Below are 16,461 nucleotides of genomic sequence, written 5' to 3'. Positions count from 1 at the left end.
TTTCAAACTAGGGTTAGGGTTTCCAGCTAGGGTTTTCAGTTAGGGTTTCCATATAGGGTTTCAAACTAGGGTTAGGGTTTCAAACTAGGGTTAGGGTTTCAAACTAGGGTTAGGGTTTCCAGCTAGGGTTTCAAACTAGGGTTAGGGTTTCCAGCTAGGGTTTCAAACTAGGGTTAGGGTTTCCAGCTAGGGTTTTCAGTTAGGGTTTTAAACTAGGGTTAGGGTTTCCAGCTAGGGTTTTCAGTTAGGGTTTCAAACTAGGGTTAGGGTTTCCAGCTAGGGTTAGGGGTTCCAGCTAGGGTTTTCAGTTAGGGTTTCAAACTAGGGTTAGGGTTTCCAGCTAGGGTTTTCAGTTAGGGTTTCAAACTAGGGTTAGGGTTTCCAGCTAGGGTTTTCAGTTAGGGTTTCAAACTAGGGTTAGGGTTTCCAGCTAGGGTTTTCAGTTAGGGTTTCAAACTAGGGTTAGGGTTTCCAGCTAGGGTTTTCAGTTAGGGTTTCAAACTAGGGTTAGGGTTTCCAGCTAGGGTTTTCAGTTAGGGTTTCAAACAAGGGTTAGGGTTTCAAACTAGGGTTTCCATATAGGGTTTCAAACTAGGGTTAGGGTTTCCAGCTAGGGTTTCAAACTAGGGTAAGGGTTTCCAGCTAGGGTTTTCAGTTAGGGTTTCCATATAGGGTTTCAAACTAGGGTTAGGGTTTCAAACTAGGGTTAGGGTTTCCAGCTAGGGTTTTCAGTTAGGGTTTCAAACTATGGTTAGGGTTTCTAGCTAGGGTTTTCAGTTAGGGTTTCAAACTAGGATTAGGGTTTCCAGCTAGGGTTTTCAGTTAGGGTTTCAAACTAGGGTTAGGGTTTCCAGCTAGGGTTTTCATTTAGGGTTTCAAACTAGGGTTAGGGTTTCCAGCTAGGGTTTTCAGTTAGGGTTTCAAACTAGGGTTAGGGTTTCCAGCTAGGGTTTTCAGTTAGGGTTTCAAACTAGGGTTAGGGTTTCCAGCTAGGGTTTTCAGTTAGGGTTTCAAACTAGGGTTAGGGTTTCCAGCTAGGGTTTTCAGTTAGGGTTTCCATATAGGGTTTCAAACTAGGGTTAGGGTTTCAAACTAGGGTTAGGGTTTCAAACTAGGGTTAGGGTTTCCAGCTAGGGTTTCAAACTAGGGTTAGGGTTTCCAGCTAGGGTTTCAAACTAGGGTTAGGGTTTCCAGCTAGGGTTTTCAGTTAGGGTTTTAAACTAGGGTTAGGGTTTCCAGCTAGGGTTTTCAGTTAGGGTTTCAAACTAGGGTTAGGGTTTCCAGCTAGGGTTAGGGGTTCCAGCTAGGGTTTTCAGTTAGGGTTTCAAACTAGGGTTAGGGTTTCCAGCTAGGGTTTTCAGTTAGGGTTTCAAACTAGGGTTAGGGTTTCCAGCTAGGGTTTTCAGTTAGGGTTTCAAACTAGGGTTAGGGTTTCCAGCTAGGGTTTTCAGTTAGGGTTTCAAACTAGGGTTAGGGTTTCCAGCTAGGGTTTTCAGTTAGGGTTTCAAACTAGGGTTAGGGTTTCCAGCTAGGGTTTTCAGTTAGGGTTTCAAACAAGGGTTAGGGTTTCAAACTAGGGTTTCCATATAGGGTTTCAAACTAGGGTTAGGGTTTCCAGCTAGGGTTTCAAACTAGGGTAAGGGTTTCCAGCTAGGGTTTTCAGTTAGGGTTTCCATATAGGGTTTCAAACTAGGGTTAGGGTTTCAAACTAGGGTTAGGGTTTCCAGCTAGGGTTTTCAGTTAGGGTTTCAAACTATGGTTAGGGTTTCCAGCTAGGGTTTTCAGTTAGGGTTTCAAACTAGGATTAGGGTTTCCAGCTAGGGTTTTCAGTTAGGGTTTCAAACTAGGGTTAGGGTTTCCAGCTAGGGTTTTCATTTAGGGTTTCAAACTAGGGTTAGGGTTTCCAGCTAGGGTTTTCAGTTAGGGTTTCAAACAAGGGTTAGGGTTTCAAACTAGGGTTAGGGTTTCAAACTAGGGTTAGGGTTTCCAGCTAGGGTTTCAAACTAGGATTAGGGTTTCCAGCTAGGGTTTTCAGTTAGGGTTTCAAACTAGGGTTAGGGTTTCCAGCTAGGGTTGCAAACTAGGGTTAGGGTTTCCAGCTAGGGTTTCAAACTAGGGTTAGGGTTTCACTACAGCACTGCAGCACTGTCACTTAGAGTATTTTTTCCTCTGTACTATGTACAGGCCGAAATGAGTGTTCCTCATATTTTTTATGTAGATGTAGGTTGGTGTGTATACACATGTGTATATACACATGTTACTGCGTATATCTACATAGGTTTGATTCTAAATGTTTGCCGTCAATGTTATACATTAATGGCCACATTATGCCGCCGCCCCTGTGTGACCTATATCTTTGCTACTGTAACAACGAAAATTTCCCCACTGTGGGATCAATAAAGGCATTCTTATCTTATCTTATCTTATCTTAAACTAGGGTTAGGGTTTCCAGCTAGGGTTTCAAACTAGGGTTAGGGTTTCAAACTAGGGTTAGGGTTTCCAGCTAGGGTTTTCAGTTACGGTTTCAAACTAGGGTTAGGGTTTCCAGCTAGGGTTTTCAGTTAGGGTTTCAAACTAGGGTTAGGGTTTCCAGCTAGGGTTTTCAGTTAGGGTTTCAAACTAGGGTTAGGTTTTCCAGCTAGGGTTTTCAGTTAGGGTTTCAAACTAGGGTTAGGGTTTCCAGCTAGGGTTTTCAGTTAGGGTTTCAAACAAGGGTTAGGGTTTCAAACTAGGGTTAGGGTTTCAAACTAGGGTTAGGGTTTCCAGCTAGGGTTTCAAACTAGGGTTAGGGTTTCCAGCTAGGGTTTTCAGTTAGGGTTTCAAACTAGGGTTAGGGTTTCCAGCTAGGGTTTTCAGTTAGGGTTTCAAACTAGGGTTAGGGTTACCAGCGAGGGTTGCAAACTAGGGTTAGGGTTTCCAGCTAGGGTTTCAAACTAGGGTTAGGTTTTCCAGCTAGGGTTTTCAGTTAGGGTTTCAAACTAGGGTTAGGGTTTCCAGCTAGGGTTTTCAGTTAGGGTTTCAAACTAGGGTTAGGCTTTCCAGCTAGGGTTTCAAACTAGGGTTAGGGTTTCCAGCTAGGGTTTCAAACTAGGGTTAGGGTTTCCAGCTAGGGTTTCAAACTAGGGTTAGGGTTTCAAACTAGGGTTAGGGTTTCCAGCTAGGGTTTCAAACTAGGGTTAGGGTTTCCAGCTAGGGTTTCAAACTAGGTTTAGGGTTTCAAACTAGGGTTAGGGTTTCCAGCTAGGGTTTCAAACTAGGGTTAGGGTTTCCAGCTAGGGTTTTCAGTTAGGGTTTCAAACTAGGGTTAGGGTTTCCAGCTAGGGTTTTCAGTTAGGGTTTCAAACTAGGGTTAGGGTTTCCAGCTAGGGTTAGGGGTTCCAGCTAGGGTTTCCAGCTAGGGTTTCAAACTAGGGTTAGGTTTTCCAGCTAGGGTTTTCAGTTAGGGTTTCAAACTAGGGTTAGGGTTTCCAGCTAGGGTTTTCAGTTAGGGTTTCAAACTAGGGTTAGGGTTTCCAGCTAGGGTTTTCAGTTAGGGTTTCAAACTAGGGTTAGGGTTTCCAGCTAGGGTTTTCAGTTAGGGTTTCAAACTAGGGTTAGGGTTTCCAGCTAGGGTTTTCAGTTAGGGTTTCAAACTAGGGTTAGGGTTTCCAGCTAGGGTTTTCAGTTAGGGTTTCAAACTAGGGTTAGGGTTTCCAGCTAGGGTTTTCAGTTAGGGTTTCAAACTAGGGTTAGGGTTTCCAGCTAGGGTTTTCAGTTAGGGTTTCAAACTAGGGTTAGGGTTTCCAGCTAGGGTTTTCAGTTAGGGTTTCCATATAGGGTTTCAAACTAGGGTTAGGGTTTCAAACTAGGGTTAGGGTTTCAAACTAGGGTTAGGGTTTCCAGCTAGGGTTTCAAATTAGGGTTAGGGTTTCCAGCTAGGGTTTTCAGCGAGGGTTTCAAACTAGGGTTAGGGTTTCAAACTAGGGTTAGGGTTTCCAGCTAGGGTTTCAAACTAGGGTTAGGGTTTCCAGCTAGGGTTTTCAGTTAGGGTTTTAAACTAGGGTTAGGGTTTCCAGCTAGGGTTTTCAGTTAGGGTTTCAAACTAGGGTTAGGGTTTCCAGCTAGGGTTAGGGGTTCCAGCTAGGGTTTTCAGTTAGGGTTTCAAACTAGGGTTAGGGTTTCCAGCTAGGGTTTTCAGTTAGGGTTTCAAACTAGGGTTAGGGTTTCCAGCTAGGGTTTTCAGCTAGGGTTTCAAACTAGGGTTAGGGTTTCCAGCTAGGGTTTTCAGTTAGGGTTTCAAACTAGGGTTAGGGTTTCCAGCTAGGGTTTTCAGTTAGGGTTTCAAACAAGGGTTAGGGTTTCAAACTAGGGTTTCCATATAGGGTTTCAAACTAGCGTTAGGGTTTCCAGCTAGGGTTTCAAACTAGGGTAAGGGTTTCCAGCTAGGGTTTTCAGTTAGGGTTTCCATATAGGGTTTTAAACTAGGGTTAGGGTTTCAAACTAGGGTTAGGGTTTCCAGCTAGGGTTTTCAGTTAGGGTTTCAAACTATGGTTAGGGTTTCCAGCTAGGGTTTTCAGTTAGGGTTTCAAACTAGGGTTAGGGTTTCCAGCTAGGGTTTTCAGTTAGGGTTTCAAACTAGGGTTAGGGTTTCCAGCTAGGGTTTTCATTTAGGGTTTCAAACTAGGGTTAGGGTTTCCAGCTAGGGTTTTCAGTTAGGGTTTCAAACAAGGGTTAGGGTTTCAAACTAGGGTTAGGGTTTCAAACTAGGGTTAGGGTTTCCAGCTAGGGTTTCAAACTAGGATTAGGGTTTCCAGCTAGGGTTTTCAGTTAGGGTTTCAAACTAGGGTTAGGGTTTCCAGCTAGGGTTGCAAACTAGGGTTAGGGTTTCCAGCTAGGGTTTCAAACTAGGGTTAGGGTTGCAAACTAGGGTTAGGGTTTCCAGCTAGGGTTTCAAACTAGGGTTAGGGTTTCAAACTAGGGTTAGGGTTTCCAGCTAGGGTTTTCAGTTAGGGTTTCAAACTAGGGTTAGGGTTACCAGCTAGGGTTGCAAACTAGGGTTAGGGTTTCCAGCTAGGGTTTCAAACTAGGGTTAGGTTTTCCAGCTAGGGTTTTCAGTTAGGGTTTCAAACTAGGGTTAGGGTTTCCAGCTAGGGTTTTCAGTTAGGGTTTCAAACTAGGGTTAGGGTTTCCAGCTAGGGTTTTCAGTTAGGGTTTCAAACTAGGGTTAGGGTTTCCAGCTAGGGTTTTCATTTAGGGTTTCAAACTAGGGTTAGGGTTTCCAGCTAGGGTTTTCAGTTAGGGTTTCAAACAAGGGTTAGGGTTTCAAACTAGGGTTAGGGTTTCAAACTAGGGTTAGGGTTTCCAGCTAGGATTTCAAACTAGGATTAGGGTTTCCAGCTAGGGTTTTCAGTTAGGGTTTCAAACTAGGGTTAGGGTTTCCAGCTAGGGTTGCAAACTAGGGTTAGGGTTTCCAGCTAGGGTTTCAAACTAGGGTTAGGGTTGCAAACTAGGGTTAGGGTTTCCAGCTAGGGTTTCAAACTAGGGTTAGGGTTTCAAACTAGGGTTAGGGTTTCCAGCTAGGGTTTTCAGTTAGGGTTTCAAACTAGGGTTAGGGTTTCCAGCTAGGGTTTTCAGTTAGGGTTTCAAACTAGGGTTAGGGTTTCCAGCTAGGGTTTTCAGTTAGGGTTTCAAACTAGGGTTAGGGTTTCCAGCTAGGGTTTTCAGTTAGGGTTTCAAACTAGGGTTAGGGTTACCAGCTAGGGTTGCAAACTAGGGTTAGGGTTTCCAGCTAGGGTTTCAAACTAGGGTTAGGTTTTCCAGCTAGGGTTTTCAGTTAGGGTTTCAAACTAGGGTTAGGGTTTCCAGCTAGGGTTTTCAGTTAGGGTTTCAAACTAGGGTTAGGGTTTCCAGCTAGGGTTTTCAGTTAGGGTTTCAAACTAGGGTTAGGGTTTCCAGCTAGGGTTTTCATTTAGGGTTTCAAACTAGGGTTAGGGTTTCCAGCTAGGGTTTTCAGTTAGGGTTTCAAACTAGGGTTAGGGTTTCCAGCTAGGGTTTTCAGTTAGGGTTTCAAACTAGGGTTAGGGTTTCAAACTAGGGTTTTCAGTTAGGGTTTCAAACTAGGGTTAGGGTTTCCAGCTAGGGTTTTCAGTTAGGGTTTCAAACTAGGGTTAGGGTTTCCAGCTAGGGTTTTCAGTTAGGGTTTCAAACTAGGGTTAGGGTTTCAAACTAGGGTTAGGGTTTCCAGCTAGGGTTTTCAGTTAGGGTTTCAAACTAGGGTTAGGGTTTCCAGCTAGGGTTTTCAGTTAGGGTTTCAAACTAGGGTTAGGGTTTCCAGCTAGGGTTTTCAGTTAGGGTTTCAAACTAGGGTTAGGGTTTCAAACTAGGGTTAGGGTTTCCAGCTAGGGTTTTCAGTTAGGGTTTCAAACTAGGGTTAGGGTTTCCAGCTAGGGTTTTCAGTTAGGGTTTCAAACTAGGGTTAGGGTTTCAAACTAGGGTTAGGGTTTCCAGCTAGGGTTTTCAGTTAGGGTTTCAAACTAGGGTTAGGGTTTCCAGCTAGGGTTTTCAGTTAGGGTTTCAAACTAGGGTTAGGGTTTCAAACTAGGGTTAGGGTTTCCAGCTAGGGTTTTCAGTTAGGGTTTCAAACTAGGGTTAGGGTTTCCAGCTAGGGTTTTCAGTTAGGGTTTCAAACTAGGGTTAGGGTTTCCAGCTAGGGTTTTCAGTTAGGGTTTCAAACTAGGGTTAGGGTTTCCAGCTAGGGTTTTCAGTTAGGGTTTCAAACTAGGGTTAGGGTTTCCAGCTAGGGTTTTCAGTTAGGGTTTCAAACTAGGGTTAGGGTTTCCAGCTAGGGTTTTCAGTTAGGGTTTCAAACTAGGGTTAGGGTTTCCAGCTAGGGTTTTCAGTTAGGGTTTCAAACTAGGGTTAGGGTTTCCAGCTAGGGTTTTCAGTTAGGGTTTCAAACTAGGGTTAGGGTTTCAAACTAGGGTTAGGGTTTCCAGCTAGGGTTTTCAGTTAGGGTTTCAAACTAGGGTTAGGGTTTCCAGCTAGGGTTTTCAGTTAGGGTTTCAAACTAGGGTTAGGGTTTCCAGCTAGGGTTTTCAGTTAGGGTTTCAAACTAGGGTTAGGGTTTCCAGCTAGGGTTTTCAGTTAGGGTTTCAAACTAGGGTTAGGGTTTCAAACTAGGGTTAGGGTTTCAAAATAGGGTTAGGGTTTCCAGCTAGGGTTTTCAGTTAGGGTTTCAAACTAGGGTTAGGGTTTCCAGCTAGGGTTTTCAGTTAGGGTTTCAAACTAGGGTTAGGGTTTCCAGCTAGGGTTTTCAGTTAGGGTTTCAAACTAGGGTTAGGGTTTCAAACTAGGGTTAGGGTTTCCAGCTAGGGTTTTCAGTTAGGGTTTCAAACTAGGGTTAGGGTTTCCAGCTAGGGTTTTCAGTTAGGGTTTCAAACTAGGGTTAGGGTTTCCAGCTAGGGTTTTCAGTTAGGGTTTCAAACTAGGGTTAGGGTTTCCAGCTAGGGTTTTCAGTTAGGGTTTCAAACTAGGGTTAGGGTTTCAACTAGGGTTAGGGTTTCCAGCTAGGGTTTTCAGTTAGGGTTTCAAACTAGGGTTAGGGTTTCCAGCTAGGGTTTTCAGTTAGGGTTTCAAACTAGGGTTAGGGTTTCAAACTAGGGTTAGGGTTTCCAGCTAGGGTTTTCAGTTAGGGTTTCAAACTAGGGTTAGGGTTTCCAGCTAGGGTTTTCAGTTAGGGTTTCAAACTAGGGTTAGGGTTTCCAGCTAGGGTTTTCAGTTAGGGTTTCAAACTAGGGTTAGGGTTTCCAGCTAGGGTTTTCAGTTAGGGTTTCAAACTAGGGTTAGGGTTTCCAGCTAGGGTTAGGGTTTCCAGCTAGGGTTTTCAGTTAGGGTTTCAAACTAGGGTTAGGGTTTCCAGCTAGGGTTTTCAGTTAGGGTTTCAAACTAGGGTTAGGGTTTCAAACTAGGGTTAGGGTTTCCAGCTAGGGTTTTCAGTTAGGGTTTCAAACTAGGGTTAGGGTTTCCAGCTAGGGTTTTCAGTTAGGGTTTCAAACTAGGGTTAGGGTTTCAAACTAGGGTTAGGGTTTCCAGCTAGGGTTTTCAGTTAGGGTTTCAAACTAGGGTTAGGGTTTCCAGCTAGGGTTTTCAGTTAGGGTTTCAAACTAGGGTTAGGGTTTCCAGCTAGGGTTTTCAGTTAGGGTTTCAAACTAGGGTTAGGGTTTCCAGCTAGGGTTTTCAGTTAGGGTTTCAAACTAGGGTTAGGGTTTCCAGCTAGGGTTTTCAGTTAGGGTTTCAAACTAGGGTTAGGGTTTCCAGCTAGGGTTTTCAGTTAGGGTTTCAAACTAGGGTTAGGGTTTCCAGCTAGGGTTTTCAGTTAGGGTTTCAAACTAGGGTTAGGGTTTCCAGCTAGGGTTTTCAGTTAGGGTTTCAAACTAGGGTTAGGGTTTCCAGCTAGGGTTTTCAGTTAGGGTTTCAAACTAGGGTTAGGGTTTCCAGCTAGGGTTTTCAGTTAGGGTTTCAAACTAGGGTTAGGGTTTCCAGCTAGGGTTTTCAGTTAGGGTTTCAAACTAGGGTTAGGGTTTCCAGCTAGGGTTTTCAGTTAGGGTTTCAAACTAGGGTTAGGGTTTCCAGCTAGGGTTTTCAGTTAGGGTTTCAAACTAGGGTTAGGGTTTCCAGCTAGGGTTTTCAGTTAGGGTTTCAAACTAGGGTTAGGGTTTCCAGCTAGGGTTTTCAGTTAGGGTTTCAAACTAGGGTTAGGGTTTCCAGCTAGGGTTTTCAGTTAGGGTTTCAAACTAGGGTTAGGGTTTCCAGCTAGGGTTTTCAGTTAGGGTTTCAAACTAGGGTTAGGGTTTCCAGCTAGGGTTTCAAACTAAGGTTAGGGTTTCCAGCTAGGGTTTTCAGTTAGGGTTTCAAACTAGGGTTAGGGTTTCAGCTAGGGTTCAAACTAGGGTTAGGGTTTCCTTCTAGGGTTTTCAGTTAGGGTTTCAAACAAGGGTTAGGGTTTCAAACTAGGGTTAGGGTTTCCAGCTAGGGTTTTCAGTTAGGGTTTCAAACTAGGGTTAGGGTTTCCAGCTAGGGTTTTCAGTTAGGGTTTCAAACTAGGGTTAGGGTTTCCAGCTAGGGTTTTCAGTTAGGGTTTCAAACTAGGGTTAGGGTTTCCAGCTAGGGTTTTCAGTAAGGGTTTCAAACTAGGGTTAGGGTTTCCAGCTAGGGTTTTCAGTTAGGGTTTCAAACTAGGGTTAGGGTTTCCAGCTAGGGTTTTCAGTTAGGGTTTCAAACTAGGGTTAGGGTTTCCAGCTAGGGTTTTCAGTTAGGGTTTCAAACTAGGGTTAGGGTTTCCAGCTAGGGTTTTCAGTTAGGGTTTCAAACTAGGGTTAGGGTTTCAAACTAGGGTTAGGGTTTCCAGCTAGGGTTTTCAGTTAGGGTTTCAAACTAGGGTTAGGGTTTCCAGCTAGGGTTTTCAGTTAGGGTTTCAAACTAGGGTTAGGGTTTCAAACTAGGGTTAGGGTTTCCAGCTAGGGTTTTCAGTTAGGGTTTCAACTAGGGTTAGGGTTTCAAACTAGGGTTAGGGTTTCCAGCTAGGGTTTTCAGTTAGGGTTTCAAACTAGGGTTAGGGTTTCCAGCTAGGGTTTTCAGTTAGGGTTTCAAACTAGGGTTAGGGTTTCCAGCTAGGGTTTTCAGTTAGGGTTTCAAACTAGGGTTAGGGTTTCCAGCTAGGGTTTTCAGTTAGGGTTTCAAACTAGGGTTAGGGTTTCCAGCTAGGGTTTTCAGTTAGGGTTTCAAACTAGGGTTAGGGTTTCCAGCTAGGGTTTTCAGTTAGGGTTTCAAACTAGGGTTAGGGTTTCCAGCTAGGGTTTTCAGTTAGGGTTTCAAACTAGGGTTAGGGTTTCCAGCTAGGGTTTTCAGTTAGGTTTTCAAACTAGGGTTAGGGTTTCCAGCTAGGGTTTTCAGTTAGGGTTTCAAACTAGGGTTAGGGTTTCCAGCTAGGGTTTTCAGTTAGGGTTTCCAATAGGGTTTCAAACTAGGGTTAGGGTTTCCAGCTAGGGTTTTCAGTTAGGGTTTCAAACTAGGGTTAGGGTTTCAAACTAGGGTTAGGTTTTCCAGCTAGGGTTTTCAGTTAGGGTTTCAAACTAGGGTTAGGGTTTCCAGCTAGGGTTTTCAGTTAGGGTTTCAAACTAGGGTTAGGGTTTCAACTAGGGTTAGGGTTTCCAGCTAGGGTTTTCAGTTAGGTTTCAAACTAGGGTTAGGGTTTCCAGCTAGGGTTTTCAGTTAGGGTTTCAAACTAGGGTTAGGGTTTCCAGCTAGGGTTTTCAGTTAGGGTTTCAAACTAGGGTTAGGGTTTCCAGCTAGGGTTTTCAGTTAGGGTTTCAAACTAGGGTTAGGGTTTCCAGCTAGGGTTTTCAGTTAGGGTTTCAAACTAGGGTTAGGGTTTCAAACTAGGGTTAGGGTTTCCAGCTAGGGTTTTCAGTTAGGGTTTCAAACTAGGGTTAGGGTTTCCAGCTAGGGTTTTCAGTTAGGGTTTCAAACTAGGGTTAGGGTTTCAAACTAGGGTTAGGGTTTCCAGCTAGGGTTTTCAGTTAGGTTTCAAACTAGGGTTAGGGTTTCCAGCTAGGGTTTTCAGTTAGGGTTTCAAACTAGGTTAAGGGTTTCCAGCTAGGGTTTTCAGTTAGGGTTTCAAACTAGGGTTAGGGTTTCCAGCTAGGGTTTTCAGTTAGGGTTTCAAACTAGGGTTAGGGTTTCCAGCTAGGGTTTTCAGTTAGGGTTTCAAACTAGGGTTAGGGTTTCCAGCTAGGGTTTTCAGTTAGGGTTTCAAACTAGGGTTAGGGTTTCCAGCTAGGGTTTTCAGTTAGGGTTTCAAACTAGGGTTAGGGTTTCCAGCTAGGGTTTTCAGTTAGGGTTTCAAACTAGGGTTAGGGTTTCCAGCTAGGGTTTTCAGTTAGGGTTTCAAACTAAGGTTAGGGTTTCCAGCTAGGGTTTTCAGTTAGGGTTTCAAACTAGGGTTAGGGTTTCCAGCTAGGGTTTTCAGTTAGGGTTTCAAACTAGGGTTAGGGTTTCCAGCTAGGGTTTTCAGTTAGGGTTTCAAACTAGGGTTAGGGTTTCCAGCTAGGGTTGCAAACTAGGGTTAGGGTTTCCAGCTAGGGTTTCAAACTAGGGTTAGGGTTGCAAACTAGGGTTAGGGTTTCCAGCTAGGGTTTCAAACTAGGGTTAGGGTTTCAAACTAGGGTTAGGGTTTCCAGCTAGGGTTTTCAGTTAGGGTTTCAAACTAGGGTTAGGGTTTCCAGCTAGGGTTTTCAGTTAGGGTTTCAAACTAGGGTTAGGGTTTCCAGCTAGGGTTTTCAGTTAGGGTTTCAAACTAAGGTTAGGGTTTCCAGCTAGGGTTTTCAGTTAGGGTTTCAAACTAGGGTTAGGGTTTCCAGCTAGGGTTTTCAGTTAGGGTTTCAAACTAGGGTTAGGGTTTCCAGCTAGGGTTTTCAGTTAGGGTTTCAAACTAGGGTTAGGGTTTCCAGCTAGGGTTTTCAGTTAGGGTTTCAAACTAGGGTTAGGGTTTCCAGCTAGGGTTTTCAGTTAGGGTTTCAAACTAGGGTTAGGGTTTCCAGCTAGGGTTTTCAGTTAGGGTTTCAAACTAGGGTTAGGGTTTCAAACTAGGGTTAGGGTTTCCAGCTAGGGTTTTCAGTTAGGGTTTCAAACTAGGGTTAGGGTTTCCAGCTAGGGTTTTCAGTTAGGGTTTCAAACTAGGGTTAGGGTTTCCAGCTAGGGTTTTCAGTTAGGGTTTCAAACTAGGGTTAGGGTTTCCAGCTAGGGTTTTCAGTTAGGGTTTCAAACTAGGGTTAGGGTTTCAAACTAGGGTTAGGGTTTCCAGCTAGGGTTTTCAGTTAGGGTTTCAAACTAGGGTTAGGGTTTCCAGCTAGGGTTTTCAGTTAGGGTTTCAAACTAGGGTTAGGGTTTCCAGCTAGGGTTTTCAGTTAGGGTTTCAAACTAGGGTTAGGGTTTCCAGCTAGGGTTTTCAGTTAGGGTTTCAAACTAGGGTTAGGGTTTCAAACTAGGGTTAGGGTTTCCAGCTAGGGTTTTCAGTTAGGGTTTCAAACTAGGGTTAGGGTTTCCAGCTAGGGTTTTCAGTTAGGGTTTCAAACTAGGGTTAGGGTTTCAAACTAGGGTTAGGGTTTCCAGCTAGGGTTTTCAGTTAGGGTTTCAAACTAGGGTTAGGGTTTCAAACTAGGGTTAGGGTTTCCAGCTAGGGTTTTCAGTTAGGGTTTCAAACTAGGGTTAGGGTTTCCAGCTAGGGTTTTCAGTTAGGGTTTCAAACAAGGGTTAGGGTTTCCAGCTAGGGTTTTCAGTTAGGGTTTCAAACTAGGGTTAGGGTTTCCAGCTAGGGTTTTCAGTTAGGGTTTCAAACTAGGGTTAGGGTTTCCAGCTAGGGTTTTCAGTTAGGGTTTCAAACTAGGGTTAGGGTTTCCAGCTAGGGTTTTCAGTTAGGGTTTCAAACTAGGGTTAGGGTTTCCAGCTAGGGTTTTCAGTTAGGGTTTCAAACTAGGGTTAGGGTTTCCAGCTAGGGTTTTCAGTTAGGTTTTCAAACTAGGGTTAGGGTTTCCAGCTAGGGTTTTCAGTTAGGGTTTCAAACTAGGGTTAGGGTTTCCAGCTAGGGTTTTCAGTTAGGGTTTCCATATAGGGTTTCAAACTAGGGTTAGGGTTTCCAGCTAGGGTTTTCAGTTAGGGTTTCAAACTAGGGTTAGGGTTTCAAACTAGGGTTAGGTTTTCCAGCTAGGGTTTTCAGTTAGGGTTTCAAACTAGGGTTAGGGTTTCCAGCTAGGGTTTTCAGTTAGGGTTTCAAACTAGGGTTAGGGTTTCAAACTAGGGTTAGGGTTTCCAGCTAGGGTTTTCAGTTAGGTTTCAAACTAGGGTTAGGTTTCCAGCTAGGGTTTTCAGTTAGGGTTTCAAACTAGGGTTAGGGTTTCCAGCTAGGGTTTTCAGTTAGGGTTTCAAACTAGGGTTAGGGTTTCCAGCTAGGGTTTTCAGTTAGGGTTTCAAACTAGGGTTAGGGTTTCCAGCTAGGGTTTTCAGTTAGGGTTTCAAACTAGGGTTAGGGTTTCCAGCTAGGGTTTTCAGTTAGGGTTTCAAACTAGGGTTAGGGTTTCAAACTAGGGTTAGGGTTTCCAGCTAGGGTTTTCAGTTAGGGTTTCAAACTAGGGTTAGGGTTTCCAGCTAGGTTTTCAGTTAGGGTTTCAAACTAGGGTTAGGGTTTCCAGCTAGGGTTTTCAGTTAGGGTTTCAAACTAGGGTTAGGGTTTCAAACTAGGGTTAGGGTTTCCAGCTAGGGTTTTCAGTTAGGGTTTCAAACTAGGGTTAGGGTTTCAAACTAGGGTTAGGGTTTCCAGCTAGGGTTTTCAGTTAGGGTTTCAAACTAGGGTTAGGGTTTCCAGCTAGGGTTTTCAGTTAGGGTTTCAAACTAGGGTTAGGGTTTCAAACTAGGGTTAGGGTTTCCAGCTAGGGTTTTCAGTTAGGGTTTCAAACTAGGGTTAGGGTTTCCAGCTAGGGTTTTCAGTTAGGGTTTCAAACTAGGGTTAGGGTTTCAAACTAGGGTTAGGGTTTCCAGCTAGGGTTTTCAGTTAGGGTTTCAAACTAGGGTTAGGGTTTCCAGCTAGGGTTTTCAGTTAGGGTTTCAAACTAGGGTTAGGGTTTCCAGCTAGGGTTTTCAGTTAGGGTTTCAAACTAGGGTTAGGGTTTCCAGCTAGGGTTTTCAGTTAGGGTTTCAAACTAGGGTTAGGGTTTCCAGCTAGGGTTTTCAGTTAGGGTTTCAAACTAGGGTTAGGGTTTCAAACTAGGGTTAGGGTTTCCAGCTAGGGTTTTCAGTTAGGGTTTCAAACTAGGGTTAGGGTTTCCAGCTAGGGTTTTCAGTTAGGGTTTCAAACTAGGGTTAGGGTTTCAAACTAGGGTTAGGGTTTCCAGCTAGGGTTTTCAGTTAGGGTTTCAAACTAGGGTTAGGGTTTCCAGCTAGGGTTTTCAGTTAGGGTTTCAAACTAGGGTTAGGGTTTCCAGCTAGGGTTTTCAGTTAGGGTTTCAAACTAGGGTTAGGGTTTCCAGCTAGGGTTTTCAGTTAGGGTTTCAAACTAGGGTTAGGGTTTCCAGCTAGGGTTATGGGTTTCCAGCTAGGGTTTTCAGTTAGGGTTTCAAACTAGGGTTAGGGTTTCCAGCTAGGGTTTTCAGTTAGGGTTTCAAACTAGGGTTAGGGTTTCAAACTAGGGTTAGGGTTTCCAGCTAGGGTTTTCAGTTAGGGTTTCAAACTAGGGTTAGGGTTTCCAGCTAGGGTTAGTAGTCAGGTTAGGTTCACTAGGTTAGGGTTCAAACTAGGGTTAGGGTTTCAACTAGGGTAGGTTTCAGTTAGGGTTTCAAACTAGGGTTAGGGTTTCCAGCTAGGGTTTTCAGTTAGGGTTTCAAACTAGGGTTAGGGTTTCCAGCTAGGGTTTTCAGTTAGGGTTTCAAACTAGGGTTAGGGTTTCCAGCTAGGGTTTTCAGTTAGGGTTTCAAACTAGGGTTAGGGTTTCCAGCTAGGGTTTTCAGTTAGGGTTTCAAACTAGGGTTAGGGTTTCCAGCTAGGGTTTTCAGTTAGGGTTTCAAACTAGGGTTAGGGTTTCCAGCTAGGGTTTCAGTTAGGGTTTCAAACTAGGGTTAGGGTTTCCAGCTAGGGTTTTCAGTTAGGGTTTCAAACTAGGGTTAGGGTTTCCAGCTAGGGTTTTCAGTTAGGGTTTCAAACTAGGGTTAGGGTTTCCAGCTAGGGTTTTCAGTTAGGGTTTCAAACTAGGGTTAGGGTTTCCAGCTAGGGTTTTCAGTTAGGGTTTCAAACTAGGGTTAGGGTTTCCAGCTAGGGTTTTCAGTTAGGGTTTCAAACTAGGGTTAGGGTTTCCAGCTAGGGTTTTCAGTTAGGGTTTCAAACTAGGGTTAGGGTTTCCAGCTAGGGTTTCAGAACTAGGTTAGGGTTTCCAGCTAGGGTTTTCAGTTAGGGTTTCAAACTAGGGTTAGGGTTTCCAGCTAGGGTTTCAAACTAGGGTTAGGGTTTCCTCTAGGGTTTTCAGTTAGGGTTTCAAACAAGGGTTAGGGTTTCAAACTAGGGTTAGGGTTTCCAGCTAGGGTTTTCAGTTAGGGTTTCAAACTAGGGTTAGGGTTTCCAGCTAGGGTTTTCAGTTAGGGTTTCAAACTAGGGTTAGGGTTTCCAGCTAGGGTTTTCAGTTAGGGTTTCAAACTAGGGTTAGGGTTTCCAGCTAGGGTTTTCAGTTAGGGTTTCAAACTAGGGTTAGGGTTTCCAGCTAGGGTTTTCAGTTAGGGTTTCAAACTAGGGTTAGGGTTTCCAGCTAGGGTTTTCAGTTAGGGTTTCAAACTAGGGTTAGGGTTTCCAGCTAGGGTTTTCAGTTAGGGTTTCAAACTAGGGTTAGGGTTTCCAGCTAGGGTTTTCAGTTAGGGTTTCAAACTAGGGTTAGGGTTTCCAGCTAGGGTTTTCAGTTAGGGTTTCAAACTAGGGTTAGGGTTTCCAGCTAGGGTTTTCAGTTAGGGTTTCAAACTAGGGTTAGGGTTTCCAGCTAGGGTTTTCAGTTAGGGTTTCAAACTAGGGTTAGGGTTTCCAGCTAGGGTTTTCAGTTAGGGTTTCAAACTAGGGTTAGGGTTTCCAGCTAGGGTTTTCAGTTAGGGTTTCAAACTAGGGTTAGGGTTTCCAGCTAGGGTTTTCAGTTAGGGTTTCAAACTAGGGTTAGGGTTTCCAGCTAGGTTTTCAGTTAGGGTTTCAAACTAGGGTTAGGGTTTCCAGCTAGGGTTTTCAGTTAGGGTTTCAAACTAGGGTTAGGGTTTCCAGCTAGGGTTTTCAGTTAGGGTTTCAAACTAGGGTTAGGGTTTCCAGCTAGGGTTTTCAGTTAGGGTTTCAAACTAGGGTTAGGGTTTCCAGCTAGGGTTTTCAGTTAGGGTTTCAAACTAGGGTTAGGGTTTCAGAACTAGGGTTAGGGTTTCCAGCTAGGGTTTTCAGTTAGGGTTTCAAACTAGGGTTAGGGTTTCAAACTAGGGTTAGGGTTTTCCAGCTAGGGTTTCAAACTAGGGTTAGGGTTTCCAGCTAGGGTTTCAGTTAGGGTTTCAAACTAGGGTTAGGGTTTCCAGCTAGGGTTTCAACTAGGGTTAGGGTTTCCAGCTAGGGTTTCAACTAGGGTAGGGTTTCAAACTAGGGTTAGGGTTTCCAGCTAGGGTTTCAATAGGTTAGGGTTTCAAACTAGGGTTAGGGTTTCCAGCTAGGGTTTTCAGTTAGGGTTTCAAACTAGGGTTAGGGTTTCCAGCTAGGGTTTTCAGTTAGGGTTTCAAACTAGGGTTAGGGTTTCCAGCTAGGGTTTTCAGTTAGGGTTTCAAACTAGGGTTAGGGTTTCCAGCTAGGGTTTTCAGTTAGGGTTTCAAACTAGGGTTAGGGTTTCCAGCTAGGGTTTTCAGTTAGGGTTTCAAACTAGGGTTAGGGTTT

This window comes from Filicampus tigris, chromosome 8 (genome assembly GCF_054856515.1).
Source record: "Filicampus tigris isolate MCC_2025a chromosome 8, RoL_Ftig_1.0, whole genome shotgun sequence".
Classification (NCBI taxonomy): domain Eukaryota; kingdom Metazoa; phylum Chordata; class Actinopteri; order Syngnathiformes; family Syngnathidae; genus Filicampus; species Filicampus tigris.
This window is presented reverse-complemented; position numbering follows the sequence as displayed.